This window comes from Perognathus longimembris, chromosome 1 (assembly GCF_023159225.1).
Source record: "Perognathus longimembris pacificus isolate PPM17 chromosome 1, ASM2315922v1, whole genome shotgun sequence".
NCBI classification, from domain to species: domain Eukaryota; kingdom Metazoa; phylum Chordata; class Mammalia; order Rodentia; family Heteromyidae; genus Perognathus; species Perognathus longimembris.
Window position 1 is genome coordinate 46841654 of NC_063161.1, and position 6622 is coordinate 46848275.

Here is a 6622-nt window from a genome sequence, read left to right on the forward strand (position 1 = left end):
TATAATTTATAATTTCATAAGAACAAGAGTACACACTTAAATTTTGTGCACAACAAAATGGCTTTGTCTTTCACTTCTTTGGTTAAGGTTATTCCTAGGTATTTTATGTTTTGGGGGGCTATTGCAAAAGGAGTTGCTTTCCTGATTTCAGCCTCTGTCTTCGGGTCGTTAGCATAGAGAAAGGCCGTTGTTTTTTAAAGTTTATTTATTTATTTATTTATTTATTTTATTTTATTTTTTTTTTGGCCAGTCCTGGGCCTTGGACTCAGGGCCTGAGCACTGTCCCTGGCTTCTTCCCGCTCAAGGCTAGCACTCCGCCACTTGAGCCACAGCGCCGCTTCTGGCCGTTTTCTGTATATGTGGTGCTGGGGAATCGAACCTAGGGCCTCGTGTATCCGAGGCAGGCACTCTTGCCACTAGGCTATATCCCCAACCCCTAAAGTTTATTTTATATCCTGCAACTTTGCCAAAGTTTTGGATCAGCTCTAGAAGCTTGGGGGTAGAGTCTCTGGGATTCTTTAGGTATAGGATCATGTAATCTGAGAAGAGAGAAAGTTTAACTTCATCTTTTCCTATTTGGATCCCCTTTATATTTTCTTCTTGCCTAATTGCTCTGGCAAGGAATTCTAGTACTATGTTGAAGAGCAGGGGAGAGAGTGGACATCCTGCCTTGTTCCTGATTTTTAAAGGGAATGGCTTTAGTTTTTCACCATTTAGAGTTATGCTTGCTGTTGGTTTGTCATAAACTGCCTTGATTATATTCAGGAATGTTCCCTGGAATCCCAGTTTTTCCAGGGCTTTTAGCATAAATGGCTGCTGGATTTTATTGAATGATTTTTCCGCATCCAGAGATAAAACCATGTGGTTCTTTAGCTTGCTCCAGTTGATGTGGTGGATTACATTAATTGACTTGCATATATTAAACCCACTTTGCATCCCTAGGATGAATCCAGTTTGATCGTGGTGTATGATTTCTTTGATGACCTGTTGAAGTCGATTGGCCAGAATTTTGTTGAGAATTTGTGTGTCTATGTTCATCAGGGAGATCGGTCTGTAGTCCTCTTTCCATGATGAGTCTCTGCCTGGTTTTGGGATGAGGGTTATACTGGCTTCATAGAATGAGTCTGGTAGTGAAAAATGACATTAAGTCAGAACTAAGGAAATGGAAAAACCTCCCATGCACCTGATTGGGAGGATTAATATAATCAAAATGGCAATATTGCCAAAGGCTACCTATAAATTCAATGCAATACCCATTAATATCCCAACACCATTCTTTAATGAAATAGAGGAAGCAATCCAGAAATTCATGTGGAACAATGAAAGACCTAGAATAGCAAAAACACTCCTAAGCAGAAAGAACAGTGCTGGAGGAATTACAATACCCAACTTCAAGCTGTATTACAAAGCTATAGTAATAAAAACAGCTTGGTATTGGCACCGGAACAGGCCTGAAGACCAATGGAACAGAATTGAAGACCCAGAAATGAACCCACAGAACTACGCCTACTTAATCTTTGATAAAGGAGCTAAAACAATAGTATGGAAGAAAGATAGGCTCTTTAACAAGTGGTGCTGGCAAAACTGGCTCAACACATGCAACAAACTAAAACTATATCCTTATATATCACCCTGCACCAAAATCAATTCCAAATGGATTAAAGACCTGGAAATTAAAACAGACACCCTGAAAACACTGAAGGAAGGAGTAGGAGAAACACTTGGGCTCCTTGGCACAGGACGGAACTTCCTTAACAAAGACCCAGAAAGGCTACATATCAAAGAAAGGTTGGACAAATGGGACTGCATCAAACTGCAGAGCTTCTGCACGGCAAAGGACATAGGTCGCAAGATAAACAGAAAGCCCACAGACTGGGAGAAGATCTTTACCGGCCATTCAACAGACAAAGGCCTCATCTCTAATATATATGCAGAACTAAAAAAATTACCTTCTTCCAAAACAAAACCAAAAAGAACCAATAGCCCCTTCATCAAGTGGGCTAAAGACTTACAAAGAGACTTCTCTGATGAGGAAATGAGAATGGCCAAGAGACATATGAAAAAATGCTCTACATCACTGGCCATAAAAGAAATGCAAATCGAAACAACATTGAGATTCCATCTCACCCCAGTAAGAATGTCATATATCAAGAAAACTAACAATAACAATTGTTGGAGGGGATATGGCCAAAAGGGAACCCTCCTTCATTGTTGGTGGGAATGTAAACTGGTTCAGCCACTATGGCAAGCAGTATGGAGATTCCTCAGAAGGCTAACCATAGAACTCCCCTATGACCCAGCAGCCCCACTTTTGGGTATCTATCCAAAAGACCACAAACAAAAATCACAGTAATGCCACCAGCACAACAATGTTCATGGCAGCGCAATTTGTCATAGTGAGAATCTGGAACCAACCCAGATGCCCCTCCGTAGAGGAATGGATCAGGAAAATGTGGTACATATACACAATGGAATTTTATGCCTCTATCAGAAAGAATGACATTGTCCCATTTGTAAGCAAATGGAAAGACTTGGAAAAAATTATACTAAGTGAAGTGAGCCAGACCCAAAGAAACATGGACTCTGTGGTCTCCCTTATTGGGAATAATTAGTACAGGTTTAGGCAAGTCATAGCAGAGCATCACAAGGCCCAATAGCTATACCCTTATGAACACATAAGATAATGCTAAGTGAAATGAACTCCATGTTATGGAAACAATTGTTATAGCACAGTTGTAACTACTTTCAACATCCCATGTGTATATGTAGCTTCTATTATTGATGATGTTCTTGTATCACCTTCCTGTGGTTGTATCTACACTATCTCTGTAATCTTATCTGAGTATATTGGAAACCGTGTATACTGGTATTAGATGCAGAAAATTGAAAGGTAATACCAAAATTGAGAGACACAGGGTAAAAAAAGACAAACAACTACAAAAGCAATACTTGCAAAACTGTTTGGTGTAAGTGAACTGAACACCTCCGGGGCGGGGGGGGGGGGGGGGGGAAGGAAAGCGGGCGGAGGGAGGGAGGTATGAAGGACAAGGGAACAAACAGCACAAGAAATGTATCCAATGCCTAACGTATGAAACTTTAACCTCTTTGTACATCAGTTTGATAATAAAAATTTGAAAAAAAATTAGTACAAGTTTAGGCAAGTCATAGCAGAGCATCACAAGAGCCCAATAGCTATACGCTTATGATCACATAAGATGATGCTAAGTGAAATGAACTCCATGTTATGGAAATGATTTTTATATCACAGATGTAACTACTTTCAACGTCCCATCTGTATCTGTAGCTTCTAGTATTGATGACGTTCTTGTATCACCTTCCTGTGGTTGTACCTACACTATCTCTGTAATCTTATCTGAGTATATTGGAAACCGTGTATACTGGTATTAGAAGTAGGAAATTGAAAGGGAATACCAAAATTGAGAGAAACAGGGTAAAAAAAGACAAACAACTACAAAAGCAATACTTGCAAAACTGTTTGGTGTAAAAGAACTGAACACCTCAGTGGGGGAAGGGAAAGGGGGAGGAGGGAGGGGGGGTATGAGGGACAAGGTAACAAACAGTACAGGAAATGTATCCAATGCCTAACGTATGAAACTGTAACCTCTCTGTACATCAGTTTTATAATAAAAATTTGAAAAAACAAAACAAAACAAAAAAAACAAAACAAAATGGCTTTGTAAAAATTACTAAGAGGACCGTTTTCCACATAATATTCTCTTAACCAAATCTTTCATATTTCTACTTCTCAGCATTGGTGTTATAAGTGTGTAGAACACAGCTACAATCTTGCTTTACTCTGAAGCAGACAGGGCCCCAGGCTGGGCATTCATGAAGAAGATGTTTCCATAGAAGATGCTCACCATGGCTATGTGGGAGCCACATGTGGAATGGTCTTTCTCTTGCCATGGGTGGAGGGGATCTTCAGGACAGTGGACAGGATGTACCCATAAGACACCACGATGACTGTCATGGTGGAGATGATGATGAGAGCAGAGAGAATGAACAGCACCATCTCATTCACAAAGGTGTCAGCACATGAGATCTCCATCAGGGCAGAGACATCACAGAAGAAGTGGTGCAGTCTGTTTTCTCCACAGAAATGCAAAGTGAGAGCAAAACTTGTATGGATGGCAGAATTGATGCATCCACAGATGTAGGATCCAGTTACCAGCTGAACACAGACTTTCTGGGACATGTTGACATGATAAAGGAGAGGAAAGCAAATAGCTGAGAAGCAATCAAATGCTAATACAGACGGAAGAAAGGCTTCAGTGGTGACAAGTAAAGCAAAAAATAAAAACTGAGCCAAACAGTCATTATATGAAATTTTCTTTTCACTACTCAAGAAGTTGACTAGGGTTTGGGGTGCTATGACTGTGGAATAGCATAGATCCAGATAGGACAAGTTTCTCAGGAAGAAGTACATAGGTGTTTGCAGCTTGGAGTCCATAAAAATAACCAGCACCATGCTTACATTGCCTATCTCAGTGGACATGTAGATGACCAAGAACACAAAAGGATCTTGAGCTTGCAGTTCTAAATCCCAGCAGAATGAACTCGCTGACTTCTGAATAATTCCTGCTGAACAAATTGTCCATAGCTGATGTATAGTATAGGCAAAGCTGGTGGAATGGGAAAATGACATACATGAGTGACCAGAGTACTTGATTTTGTAGAAAGGAAAAACACCTAATGAAGCAATGTCTATGAAAATGTACTGCATTATTTTGTCGGTTTCAGTTTTTTATAAAATACCACTGAGTGTCAAGACCTTGTTACTCTTTTAAATAATTCTCCTGGAACTTACTCCAATACTCTTCAAACTCTCAATAAAATTGAAAGCCAAAGAACACTACCAACCTCTTTCTACAAGGCTAGAGTAACCTTCATCCCAAAATGATAGGGACCCATCAAAGAAAAAGAACTATAGACTAAATTCTTTAAAGAGCATTGCTGTTAACTTCTCATAAAATTGAGGCCAAATGATTTTAACACCTAATAAAAAAATTCATATACTCTGACCAAATAGGATTCATCTCAGGGCTGCAAATATGGTTTCCTGTATATAAGTCAATTAATGTAATTCAACACATCCACAAGAAACACACGATCATAACCTACATGCAGAACAAGATGCAAGACGCCTTCATGAGGAAAGCTCAGGAAAAACTAGAAGTCCATGGAACATTCCTCAATAGAGTGAAACATTCAATGGTGAAAAGTTATAAGCATTGCTTGTAAAATCAGGAATGAGACAAAGATTTCTGCTCTCTCTACTCCTCTTCAGTATTGTACTGGAATTCTTAAGCAGTGCAATTAGGTAAGAAAGAAATAAAAAGGGGAAACAAATTATGGAAAGAAGTAAACTCTCCCTCTTTGCAAATGACAGAATCCTGTATTTAAAGAACCCCATAGATTTTTCTCCTCAGTTACTTGAGCTGACTCAAAATTTTGGCAAAGCGGCAGGGTATAAAATTAACCCACAAAATTAGTAAATTTTCATATGCCAACAATAAGAAGAGTGAGTGTGAAATAAAAAAGCAAGTCCTTTTCTAATACCCTCAAAAAATGAAAATACCTAGGAATGAACTTAACCAAAGAGGTGAAGGACCTCTATGGTGAAAACTTTAAAAACCTAGAAATGGAAATTTAAGTAGATTTAAGGGAGTAGAAATACCTCCCATGCTCCTAGATGGTGAGAATTAACATTGTAAAAATGGCAATACTGCTCAAAGCTGTCTACAAATTCAGTGTAATGACCCATCAATATCCCAACAACATTGTTTAATAAAATAGAAGAAGAAATCCAATAATTCATATGGAATAACAGAAAACCGCAAATAGAAAAAACAATCCTTAGCAGAAAAAAAAGAGCTGAAGGAATATTAATACCAAACTTCAAACTCTATTATAAAGCTGCAGTTATGCAAACAGCTTGATACTGACTGGCACATGAACAGACCTGAGAACCAATGGAATAGAATAGAAGAGCCAGACATGATCCCACAGACTTGTGGCCACCTAATCTTTGATAAGGGAGGCAAATTATCAGATGGAAGAAAGGCAACCTCTTCAATAAATGGTACTGGCAGAATTGTCTATACACATGTAGAAATTGAAGTTAGATACTTACTTATCACCCTGCAACAAAATGAACTCTAAATGGACTGAGGTAAGAGCAGATACTCTGAAAATACTACAGGAAGAGATAGGGAATGTGCTAGGGATCTTTGACACTGGTGGAAACTTCCTAAATAAAGATCCAGAAACACAACAAATCAAAGAAAGGCTGGACAAAGTAAGATTGTATTAAATTGCAGAGTTCCTGCATGGCAAAAGACATAGCTAGCAAGATAAATAGAAAGCCCACAGAATGGGAGATCTTCACTTAGATATATAACAGACAAGGGCCTCATATAAAAATATATATCTAGAGCTCAAAAAACTAAACCCTCCAATGACAAATCCTCACAGAAACAACCACTCCATTAATAAGTGGGTTAAAGAATTTTAAAAAAGACATCTTTGGTGGAGGAAATAAGAATGGCTAATAGACACATGAAGAAATGGACAACATCTGTGGCCATAAAAAAATGCAAAC

At 38.7% G+C, this 6622-nt stretch overlaps 1 pseudogene; it reads right to left on the bottom strand.

Annotated features, from left to right (window-relative positions):
• Positions 1-3707: 3707 nt before the first annotated feature.
• On the bottom strand, positions 3708-4619 carry LOC125348430 (annotated as a pseudogene).
• Between the last annotated feature and the right edge of the window lie 2003 nt (positions 4620-6622).